The sequence below is a fragment of the Lepisma saccharinum genome, chromosome 25 (genome assembly GCF_977018435.1).
Source record: "Lepisma saccharinum chromosome 25, izLepSacc3.1, whole genome shotgun sequence".
Lineage (NCBI taxonomy): Eukaryota > Metazoa > Arthropoda > Insecta > Zygentoma > Lepismatidae > Lepisma > Lepisma saccharinum.
This window is the reverse complement of record NC_139253.1, coordinates 33,775,441-33,787,459: the sequence shown is the minus strand read 5'-3', so window position 1 is coordinate 33,787,459 and position 12,019 is coordinate 33,775,441. Positions and strand designations below refer to the sequence as shown.

General features: G+C 41.7%; 1 protein-coding gene across 4 annotated transcripts in view; it reads left to right on the top strand.

The window, feature by feature from the left end:
* The window catches only part of LOC145978504 (synaptogenesis protein syg-1), a 794,118-nt gene that overhangs the window by 22,080 nt on the left and 760,019 nt on the right, over positions 1-12,019 (top strand). The gene's annotated exons all lie outside the window — the stretch shown is intronic.

The following is a 12,019-nucleotide window of genomic DNA, read 5'->3' as shown; positions in this document are numbered from 1 at the left end:
TCATGGGTTATCAGGGGGGCTTTGTAAACCAAGTCAATTTTTTAAAAGTGTAACAGTACTAAATGAATATAAATTATGTGTGTCGGGGGTCATTAAGTTAATTTCAAATATAAAATTTAGAAATATCATACAAGTACTACAGTTTTTCTATATCATCTAAAACATACGAAGTGCTCATGACTGCTACTGACACCACATCTTTCTACACACTCCATACTATTTTTGATGATACAGATATTTATATCATACAAGTTAAAATGTACAATATTCACTTCAATCATAGTGCCTACCGTACCCCGGCCGAACCAATAAAACTCTTCTTCGTTCCCAAAACTTTGGATCTGTTGACATTTGACGCAGATGTGGAAGGAATGTGGATGATGACGTCGAAGTCACAGATTTCTGTCATACGAGAGGCTGCAACAGGGGCAGTGAAGGTACAGATAAAGAATGCCCCCTATGAAAGAACTTTCCAAAGCCAAGATGATCTTCTAAACACTTGCCGCTGCTAGGACTTCTGCTCATAAACAAGATGAACGAACGAAATTGTGAACCAAATAATATATGCTGTCTACATTTACACTCTTCACCTCAAACAAATTAGAATACAAAATAGTCAAGGGGGCTGGCGGCAGTGCCGGGGGGGGGGGGGTTGCCCTGCCTGGCTACGGGCCTGATGAAAGGTATCGAATGGAGAGTTATACATCGCGGCCACTGCATCACAGAATTTAGTTACAATTACAAGTTCTCGATGTGTGCTTCACGGAGAACCCTATATACGTCAAGACAATAGTCGACTTACGGGCCTCCCCGATGGCGCAGTGGTAGCGTCGCCGCCTTGTAATCAAGGGGTACCGGGTTCGATACCCGGTGGAGGCACAAGTGTTTGGATCCCACTTTAAACTGTAGGTCCAGTCCCGATTAGCCTTACGGTGCATAAAGTGGACTTGAAACATCAACTCAAATAGTCGACTTACGTAGCGGAGTGGTTAGCGCAGAGCACCACGACGTCAAGGATCCCGGGTTCGAACCCTTGCATGGGCACGGGCGTTCGTTGTGTGCGTCCCTTCATCAATTGTAATGAGATCTTTACTCATCCTAGTCATCGCGATTAGGCAAGAGTTGGAGACAAGAGACACTAAATAACAAAAATGCAAGAAATCAAAGTAATGCTCTCCGAGATAGCGTAGTGGATAACGCTGTCGCCTTGTAATCAAAGAATTTCGGGTTCGAATCACAGTTGAGGCACTTTACAATGTTTATGTGGGAATAAAGTGAAGTAAAATTAAAACCATAATAAATGTCACTACCAAGGGCCCACAGAGTGGGGGCCAGAGGGGGCACTTGCCTCCAGAGATATCTGTAAAACTTCATATAATTCAAATTTTAAAATTGTAGCGTGAAAACATGAACGAGGGGTGCCATAAAAGTGGCTCTGCAAATTATCCTATTGCTGTGGATGCTATATGAGAATTCTCTTAACTGGGGGGAAGCATCATCCCACTTTTACTCCACTTTAGGCACTGCTACACCCCCTGAAAAAGATCCTGCGGCCTTGTTCGCTACGCTCCTCTACTTCCACCTTTCCATCAAATTTTGCTGGCGATGATGTTGAAACTCGACACGTAGTTAAAAACCTTAACAGAAGTGAGGCGAATTACAGTTTCTGCTTTCCTTACTTAACCTCCTTCAGCAGAACAAAGCGCCACGCCTTTGCAGAAGCCAGGAGCAGCACTCACTGCACTCGGCTGAACCGAAATAAGCATCTTCCTGGTGGGGAACAATGCGAATCGAGGCATCCACGCCTAGCTTCGGTGAAAGTTCCTCCTCGACTAAGAAGCAGAGGATTTATCGGCTGAGCATCCACAAAAGTCGTTGCCAATAGTGCGTAAAGTTGCTTCTGCCAACATTGTCTGATCTGAATGAGCGTGAGAGTTCCTGCTCGTCGGTGATTTCCTTTATGTTGCAAGTGTTGGATTAAATACGATAACGTGCTAGTGTTGCCAACCCTAATATGAGTGGAGGCACATTGCACGCTGGTTCGGATTCCATTTAAAACTGTAGGTTCTGTCTCGATTAGCCTATCTGTGCGTAAAGTGGACTTACAACAACAATTCAAATAGTTCAGTCTAATATGGTATCCTAACCATGACAGGATGTGCCTTCGCTCTTCTACGAAGATCGAACCCGGAATCCCTTGATTACAAGACGACATCGTTACGACTACATCACCGGGGAGGCCCTTCTCAGTGCCGTTATTTCATTTCCTATTATGTGCTATTTTGGTTATTTTACATTGCTTTTTATATTTTGGGTTAATCGCGACTATGGGGATGAATAAGGAACTGATGATCTGGATTATTTTGCACACACAATGATACATCTATGCCTAGGTTTGGAATCTGGACCTCTGGTTTCAACTGGATATATTAAGTTTTCTGTCTCTCTATACAACGGAATGAACAAATTAATAAAGTTATGGATACGTCAACGCTTGGGTAATCTGCACCAGTCAAGTCGTACAGGGACAAGTCTCTTATTATATCAAGGATGTTTGGCTGGCAGTGAAACATCCCTGTGTACATATTTAAATGTATTGTAAAATGTTTATTAAGGTTTTGCCATTTAGAACATGGATATCCATAATATCATCAAGCAGAGATAAGGAACACAATATCAATATGTTTCAATCTCTTACCGAATGAGTTTTATTTTTGTTGCATTTCATACGTCGCTTTTCTTCCACCTTGACAAACCACTATGATGAGGATGAATGGTGACTAGATGATATTGATGAAGGAACACTAATCGACACTTGGCATTTGAATGCGTTCTGAGAAGGTCACCTCTTAAACTAGAGGCATTGCTGAAGATTAGTATTAATTACACCCGCTCTTAACTGTAGCTAAGATCTGCCCATCTTCTTTATGTTCGGAGATGTTAGTTATGAAATGTTCTACAGTGTTGAACGTATTCTGTCTAAGCTTTATAAATAGCTCTTGATTGATTGCTTTGGTTTATTTTACTTCTATTTTCTGCCACTTTTGGCTAATCGCGGATAGATGCAATGGTCTGATGAAAATTGAGTAAGGAACACTTTCAAGAAACATCCATGCCGGGTTTCGAACCCGGGACCAGTGGCGTCGTAGCGCCCTGCGATAACCACTCCGCCACTGAGGTTGGCTCGGTTCTGTAACTCGAACTTATACCTTTCCCGAAATGCGCCTAGTATTGTTGAGTGTACGATGCTGCAAAACAAGTTAATAAGCTACCTTATGCATCTTATATTCTAATCCTCGTACACTTCTATCTTAAAGGTTAAGTTGCTCATGATAAATTTACAAAAAGGTTAAGTACTAAAGTAACTTTGCGAAACAAGTGGGAAAGGTAAATAACAGTTAAGTGGAGAAGTTTGAAATGTTTCTACAAGAAGTAGGGTTTCCAAGGTTACACTCGGAGCTGAGCAACGAGAAGAACAGGGCGTAAAATATTAAGAGGGCAAAACATGTTGGGAGTATTGCAGAAATGATACATAGGAGAAAGATGCACCCTCTGAAGTGCCTGCGTAATTTTTCTTAACGTATATTTTACTTTTCTAATTAGTCATTTCTTTAAACAATCAAATTCAAATAGAAATCTTTCTCAACTTGTTTTGAATTTCTTGAGGAGGAAAACTCATAGTTTAGAGGCTATCTGATTACAAAGGGAACTTCATGGACTGTCTCAGGTTCAATTCCCAGTGGTTCGGATCATACTTTAAACTGTAGGTCCAGTACCAGTTAGCCTATCTGAGCATAACGTGGATTTAAGTAGACTTTCACATAAAAGAACGCATGACTACTCTTCCACGAGAGGGTGGATGAGCCCCAGGTCTACTATATGCAGCGACTCTGTCGGAAAATTCCATACCTGAGGTTGCCCACTCCGGGAATCGAACCCGCATGACAGTCAGACGTCCTACCAACTCGACGGCTGTCCCTTCATAATCACAAAATATGGAATTTGTTCGTGTTTGGAAGATGGGAAGCAAATAGATTACTGGCCAATTCTGAATAGGATATGACCTCGTTGATATGGTACAGCGTTCAGTTATTGGCGGGATATACAACAGGCAGTGGGAACATCGTTGTCATTTCAAGAGATTATCTCCTCCGGCTGCTATCCAAATATACTATGTTCAAGAAGTCTGTGAAGCAAGCAAACGAAAACAAATCCTATGCGCAAGTAGTGACTTGAGAGTGTTGAACCAATGGACTCATGAAAGGGGAATGGGATTTCATTGAGAGATAAACGCTACTGCAGCTACCAGCCGTTTGCACTGCTTCGCTCTGTCCATTCCCGTTCTCCCCTTCTCTACAATTATTCGAGGCGTTGCTCCACAGACTCTTGGAACGTGATATAGACATCGATCTTTTCATCTAGAGTCATTGTAGCGGCGTTGCGTAGAAAGGATATTAATGAGCAAGGGCACTTCGAACCTCGGTTCTGCCACAACGTAAGAACAACTTAAGATCTGTTCCAATCACGGCACTTAGATGTTTATTTCCCTACACTAAGTAACTTCTCCCGTCGGTAATCGAACAGTGACCATTCTTTACGCTCTGACATTACAACTGTAGACATGTTTACTTTCAATTTATGACACTAGTTATGCACTTCTCTGGTACAGCCACTATGTGCGAATTGCATCGTAATAGTTGCAGACCGCCATTGTCCTTGAACCAAAACTGTTCTTTAGGGTGTAAAACGGTATTTGACTAGTGTAAGCAGGGCAATAGCGAGGGTTGTAGAACCCTTAAGATGCTTCTTCGAAAGTAGTGCGACATTAAAATGGGGGTGATTCCTTGGACCATTTTATCTGTCGATGTAACGTTCGAACGTATCTCAGTGCTATTACTTGAACATTTTCTGTTTTATTTACTTGAAGCGAATCACGCAAATGGAGCCCACTCCCAGATGTATTGTGTGAAAAATGTTTTCACTAGCTTGTTCATAGCTGTTATATTTACTTTCTTAAACATTTTGTTAATTTGTACTTTTCTCATTTAATATCGCCGAACTCATTGCCGCGGATGCGACGCCAGGGGTGCCGGGTTCGAATCTCGGCCTGGGCATTGGTGTTCTTTGTGAGTGCCCCTTCATGTTCCATCATAATCACCCATCCTCATCTTCGTGATTAACCGAAAGTGGAAGAAAAGCGATGTTAAATAAAGCCACTTTCGGCCGAGGAGTAATGTCTACATGATATTGATTGATTGAGTTGGTGTTTTAAGTATGCACAGTAAGGCTAATCGGGACTGGGACTACAGTTTAAAGTGGGATCCGAACCACTATGAGCCTCCACCGGGTATCGAACCCGGCACCCCTTGGTTTCAAGGCGACGACGCTACCACTGCGCAATCGGGGAGGCCCTTACATGATATTGATGACGAAGGAACACTCACAAAGAAGCTCCCATACCTTGCTCTGGAATGGAACGCAGAACCTTTGGGCAACATGAGACAACTACCCAACGTGCTCTGTTATACTTTCACAACTAGGAATAATTGTATTCTAATGCAAAGGGCAAAGATGATGCTATCCCTGTGCATTTCACCGTGCTACGAAGGAACATAGAGGGTGTGGAGGTAGAGCCTCGCCATAGAGAAGGTGTGTGATCAACACTATGCTCATGCCGCCTTTACCTCACAACCTTACCTTAGGTATCTATTGATTAAATGGCAGGTAAACCCTAGAGATGCTTTATGCGGGTACATTTTCAGAAAAAATTCCCACTGAGATCACCCATTCCGGCAATCGAACCCAGGTTTCCCGCTTGTTAATCTGAAGCCCTAACACCTGGACGGTATTCCTAGTGTTCAAGATTTGATTTAATATTTATTTTTTGGCGCAGTTTTTCTGTCACTTTGGCTAATCGCGACAAGAATATGAGTAACAATATGTTAAAATTGAAGGCACACTCGCAAAGAACACCCATGGAAAGGTCGGGATTCGGACACGGGACCCTTGTGTTGCGTTCAAAATACCCGTAGAATTCATTTTTATAAAAGTACTACATACAGTGTTGTAATATTACATTTACACCCTTGTTTTGGAATCGAACCCGGAATTTGTGCATGCCGAAATATGGAAGATCCAAACTTGGTGCTTTTTGTAGGAGAAGGAAACGACTACTTGTCAAATACTCCTTAGAGCAGCTTTCGTTGAAAAACAATAACGTTAGCAACACTGTTTCACTTGTCAGTGTCCAGCCCTGTTCCGTCAGAGCGTACAATGCTGACCCGGATTTTCCGTGACCCGTGGCATAGGAGGCTTTGTATCAAACAAAACAATTCGCGAGTGTCTGTTGTGGCAACCATGCCCCTCTGCAATTGAAGGCACTTTGCACTTTTCCGCCATGCTACAATGATTCTTTTCATGTCCGCTATGCGAGCGAGGAAGCATGATGACACTGCTGAATGCGAACTTAGCAGAGTTTTATTTCAAATTTTCTTTCTCGAGGTGTGAGGTGATCAAAAGTGCTTAAATGGCGAAATTAATGCCACTTTTTATAGGCGACATGTAGACTTGGGCTAGCAGTCAGACAGTTCAGGAAAATGCCAAAACTGGATGTACCGCCATTCCCACAGGCATGGTAAAGAGGCACGTTTATTTGACTCACGATTTGCTCCGTTACTTTGTAACCACATCTTTTTGTGCAATAAGAAAATATTTTGCAAAATTTTGTACTAATTTTGTAAGTCAATTTACCGCCGAAAAATAAATGTTAGTTTTGGGGTTAGTGTTAACGTCTGAAGCTCATCACCATTGGTTTCCCCATCGAAATATTGTACTATTTTCTACGACTATTAATTTTTTTTGTATCCATCAAAAAATTCATAAAAAACATAATTTTTGTACCAGTTAATTTTTACCACCGAAAAATAAAAATAATATTTTGTGAGTTAGCTACAGGGTGACGTATGAACCTCATTGATCCGACCATGTTATTCAAATCAAAATATTGTACTATTGTTGTACTGTTTTGTACCCTATGTAAAATTTTTGTAATCATCCGAAACAGCCAATGTAAAGGCGGGAATATTATGATTTGTAATCCTATATTCTGTTCCAACACATATTTGAAAATATTGCTGTGAATTCAAAAATTAATAAAGTCGCATGGTAACAGTGTATCTTGTAGAATTTTAGCCCATACCGTGTCCCAGATATCTCTGTAGCAAGGCCGCGCACAGCGTCAGAAAAGGGGAGGAAAACGAGCGGCAAAGCGAAGCAGCATTCCCCCGTTCCACTCAATCCCGTTCCCTCTCACGTGTTCATTGGTGGGGCCGTCTCGCGTCACTACATGCACAGAGACTTGTTTTCGTTCGCCTACTCCAGAGATCGCTGGAACAGGGTGTAACAAACCTCAATGTGCTTATGTACTATTATCGATTGAAAATAAAAATTGGTAAATTAAAGAGGATATTTAAGGAGTAGGTCCAATCCCAAGTTAGTCTTAGGTTAGCAACAGTAGCGGGCGGCGATTGAGTGCCAAATCTTGGGGGGCAAGATGTTGCAAAATGGGGGGGACAGTCCCCCCCTGCGCCTCCTTAATCGCCGCCACTGCTTAGGAACTGTCAGAAGATATGAGAAACTCACGCCAATAGAATGCGATGAAAATTATATCCATTCGAGGAATAAGCACAATGAATTACATTTAATTAATGCAGATCAACCTACCGGTTACTTCATCCAAAATGTTCGAACTTTACCTTGAACTGGAGTAATTTGTAACTTGATAATTGCAAAGACTGGTTTTACGAGATCGACCAAGATGTTGCGTGAAATGCTTCACGAACAATATAAAGTTACACGCTTAACTCTTGAGGTGGGTCTGTTCGGTTGTTATCTCCCAGCATCAACATTGCTGTTACGGGAACTTGGTTGTTAACGTGAGAAGTATCTGAAGCCGAGTGGTTCAGTAGCCGACAATGTAAGACTAGATGTCCTTGATGGTCTGGGTTACCTTAACGTTGAATGTACTTACGGTCAAGCTGGAAGCATTTATGATCTTTCAACCACAAAGGTTAGTCTCTTTTTAGGGAAACTTCTAAGCTGACTCTTCCACGTAGTACACCCAATTGCCAACCTCACTTCCATGTAGTACACCCAATTGCCAACCTCACTTCCATGTAGTACACCCAATTGCAAACCTCACTTCCACGTAGTACACCCAATTGCCAACCTCACTTTCACTTAGTACACCCGATTGTCAACCTCACTTCTACGTAGTACACCCAATTGTCAACCTCACTTTCACTTAGTACACCCTGGACTGTATTTTGCAGACTAACGAGGCTCTGGCGTCTGAACCTACGGCCAGCATAATCTTCTTGGACTGTTTGTTTTGTCCTTGTGTATCCTGAGGGCCCCTTTACAGCCTCAGCTTTTAACCGAATTCAGAATGTTTTCGATTTTAGTTAACAACAATGACAGTTACTTAAGTTATGGAAAGGGGCTGGACCCCGTATAACGTCACGGGTGCAAAATAGCCGACGCACCCAAATCAAATCAAATCATTCAACATGTATAAAATTTGCATTTTATTTATTTATTGAGAAAATTTCAGATACAGCACAATTGGCCATTTTACGCTGAAATCGTCAACAATGAAAAGGTGTCATGAAGGCACATTTAGGGGATGTGGGGGTAAGGACAGACACATTCTCATTTTGGAGGTGATGTGATCACCGGTAACCTATATCCCCCAGGGTTTCCACCAGGTATCCATTGATTTGAGGCTGGGTAAGCCTCAGAGCTGCTTTATACAGGGACAAGGCCGGAAAAATCCCACCATAGATCACCCACCCCGGGAATTGAACCGAGGTCTCCCGTGTGGCGGTCAGACTCCCTACCGACTTAGGGTAAATTTTATGTTGGACTTTTTTTTTCAGTTACCATGATCCTTACCGTTTTTAGCCATTCTTGATTCTTAGGGCAAAATTAAAAATAACAAAATAATACAAAAGGATTAACAAAAATACGTCAAACATGGCACAATTTGATATTATTTACCAGCATTTGTGTTGATGGCAGACTCTGAGGAGAATATATCATGACTTGATGAAAGTTCGTTATTTTGGGTATGTTTCTTCTTTAATTTTCAGTCTATATGTTGTTCTGCGTAAAATACGAGATTTATGTACTTGTTTTGCGCATGGTCACTCGAAAGTGGAATTCCTGAAGGAGTGTGTTGCAGCGGATTTTGCCATTTACAATTTTGTGTTGAAAATTGTAATCGTTCAGCGAACGGCGCTGATACGGCGTCTGTAAGTTTAGAAAGTAAAAGAGATGCAATGTTGAAAAACTGGGTAATGAGAAAACCATATGACGAACTATAGCTAGGGAAAAGTGAAGGGCGAAATCAATTCTAGAGAACTGAGTGGGGAGGTTCAGGTATTGGGTAAGTGAAGGATTGCAGTATTAGGTGAGGACTGAGATCACTAATTTCAGTAAAATGATACAGTCAATTTAAGAGACGCGCACTTAATATAGCAGAAAGCATAGTGCAAGAAGTGTTTATACACAGAGAGTAGTAATTATGAAAGCAGTAGTGTCCAATAAAAGTGGCATCAAATACCGAATCAGTTTGTACAATATTATTAATTGGCTGGTGCTGTGTATTGCATTCATATTCTCAGTTATTACAATACAATTTGATCTCGCATTTAAACGCAAATTGTTCAATTATTTTATATATTTATTTCACGAATCTGTACTATTGAATAATGTCCTGGTTTTCACTGGCACATGCAGGGGGGGAGCTGATGGGACTGCAGCCCATCCAGAAATTTTAATTGATTGATTTGTATTATTTCACATCGTTTTTCAGCCACTTTCGGCTAATCGCAGATATGAGGATGAATTGGGATAAGATGAAATGAATATAGGAACAGTCGCAAACATAAATGGACAACCCAACCCGAGCCCGCAAAGATTATACAGGCTTCTAGAGTGCGCGTCAAATCTCCTGCATATGGCGATAGCCAATAGCAGCGCACTGCAGCGGTGCCATGTCGAAATCTCACACGGAAAAGAGACAGCGTGGTTGAGCGAAACGCCATGTCACGGAACTAGGCAACGCCGCACGTCTGTGATTCGCTGGTGCTATTCAGCCGTTCAAGGCCATATGCAGGAGATTTGACGCGCACTCTAGTCAAGAAGCCAGAGCCTCAAGTCTGCAGATTGAAGTAAAATGTACGTGGAAGAGAGGTTGAAATTTCGGTGTCTTAAGAAAGGGTCACCTCTTATTCTTACTCTTGTTTGTGTCTCTTTTAACTTTCATTGCTGGTTTTGTTTTTGAGTTCATAGTTTCATTCTTTTTAATGGGCAGTCTTTTCTTTTTTCGTTATGTTTTCCCCTCTGATGAACTTGGACTTTCTAGATTGCTCAGTGATCTCTTCGTAGTCAAATGTTTCCGGTTGGGTTAGCGCAGAGTGCTACGAATCCAGGGCTCCAAGGTTCTAATCCCGGCCTAGGCAATTAGGCATGGGTGTTCTTTGTGAGTGTACCTTCGTAAATTTCACCAAATCTCATCCTCATCGTCTGCCAAAAGTGGCATAATAGCGACGCTAAATAACTAACTAACTAACTCCCTAGCCTTCTTAAACCTGAAGGTTCATGGCTGCAGCAACACAGGCCTTCCATCTGTCCCTATCTTGAGCAAGATCTATATACTATTTTCCATCCCTAACGATTTCCTTTAGGTCCATCTCAACATTGTCCCTCCATCTTCGTCTTGGCCTTCCTACAGGTCTCTTACTATCAGGTTTCCCAACAAGAATCCTGTAAACTCCTCTTTCCTCTCCCATTCGTGCCACATGGCCTGCCCACCTAAGTCTTCTTGATTTAATTATTCTAATAATATCTGGACATGAATACAAATTATGTAGTTCTAAATGTAACCTTCTCCACTCACCTGTCTCCTCATCCCTTTTAGGTCCAAAGATTTTCCTAAGGATCTTATTTTCAAATACCCTCAATTTCTGTTCCTCTTTCAATGTAAGGGACCAAGTTTCACATCCATATAATACTACAGGCAAAATTACGGTTTTGTATATTTTAACTTTTAGTTTCTTAGATATTAAACGAGAAGACAAAAGTTTAATTTTAAATAAATTTAATTCCGGTCCAGGAGAGAAAATTAGGAAGCGTAAATTGGTTCTGGACCGTAAAGAACCTTTTCATGTTTAAAGTATTTCAAGTCGGTCCAGAAACTTTTTCCGGATGAATACGGTCCAGGAACCTTTTCTTCAATGAAACAATAAGCAAATTGGACCGAATTTAAATTGTGCGAAAGAAAATGTTTCGGTCCTGTTTCGGAACCAAATAGAACCCATTAGAACTTATGAGTTTCTGAACCTTTAACAATCCTGCTATTATCCTATCTGATTGGGCTCGGAACAAAATTTGAGATTTTTTCGACAAACTTAAATGAGAAATTGTTCCATTTTTTGTCAGAAAATTTTCAAGCTTTCTGTACATTTCAGAATACAATATGATGCAGAGGAATTATTGAAGTATGGGGTTAATCTGTGCTAGAGGATTAGGAGAATAACACAGGCAAGGAACCCGAAAAGTCACTTAGGTCACTCGGTCACGTACTAACTTCTGCAGTGCAGCTTGAAGCATAGATATATCTTCCAGAATGGCCTTTACGTGCTATTGTGGGAGCAGGGTCCTTCATCTTTTGTCAAAGGAGGCGTTTGAAAGATGGCCGCTCGGCAGCCACTACCAATACACGCATTTTTCACGTCGTTTAGAGGGAAAAGCCAACGGTCGACACAGTTCCTCAATTAAGTGCGCAACCCCCGTCAGCACACCCACCCACGCACGCTGGACGCTGCGAGCAAGGATTGGTATTGAGGAGGCGAAGCCGCCAGCACTGTCGCCGTGCGGCTTTTCAAAAAGGGTGCAATGTCGTCGGTTGGCAAAGAAGATGACGCCTCTGATGAACTGGCCGGATGGAACTTGAGAG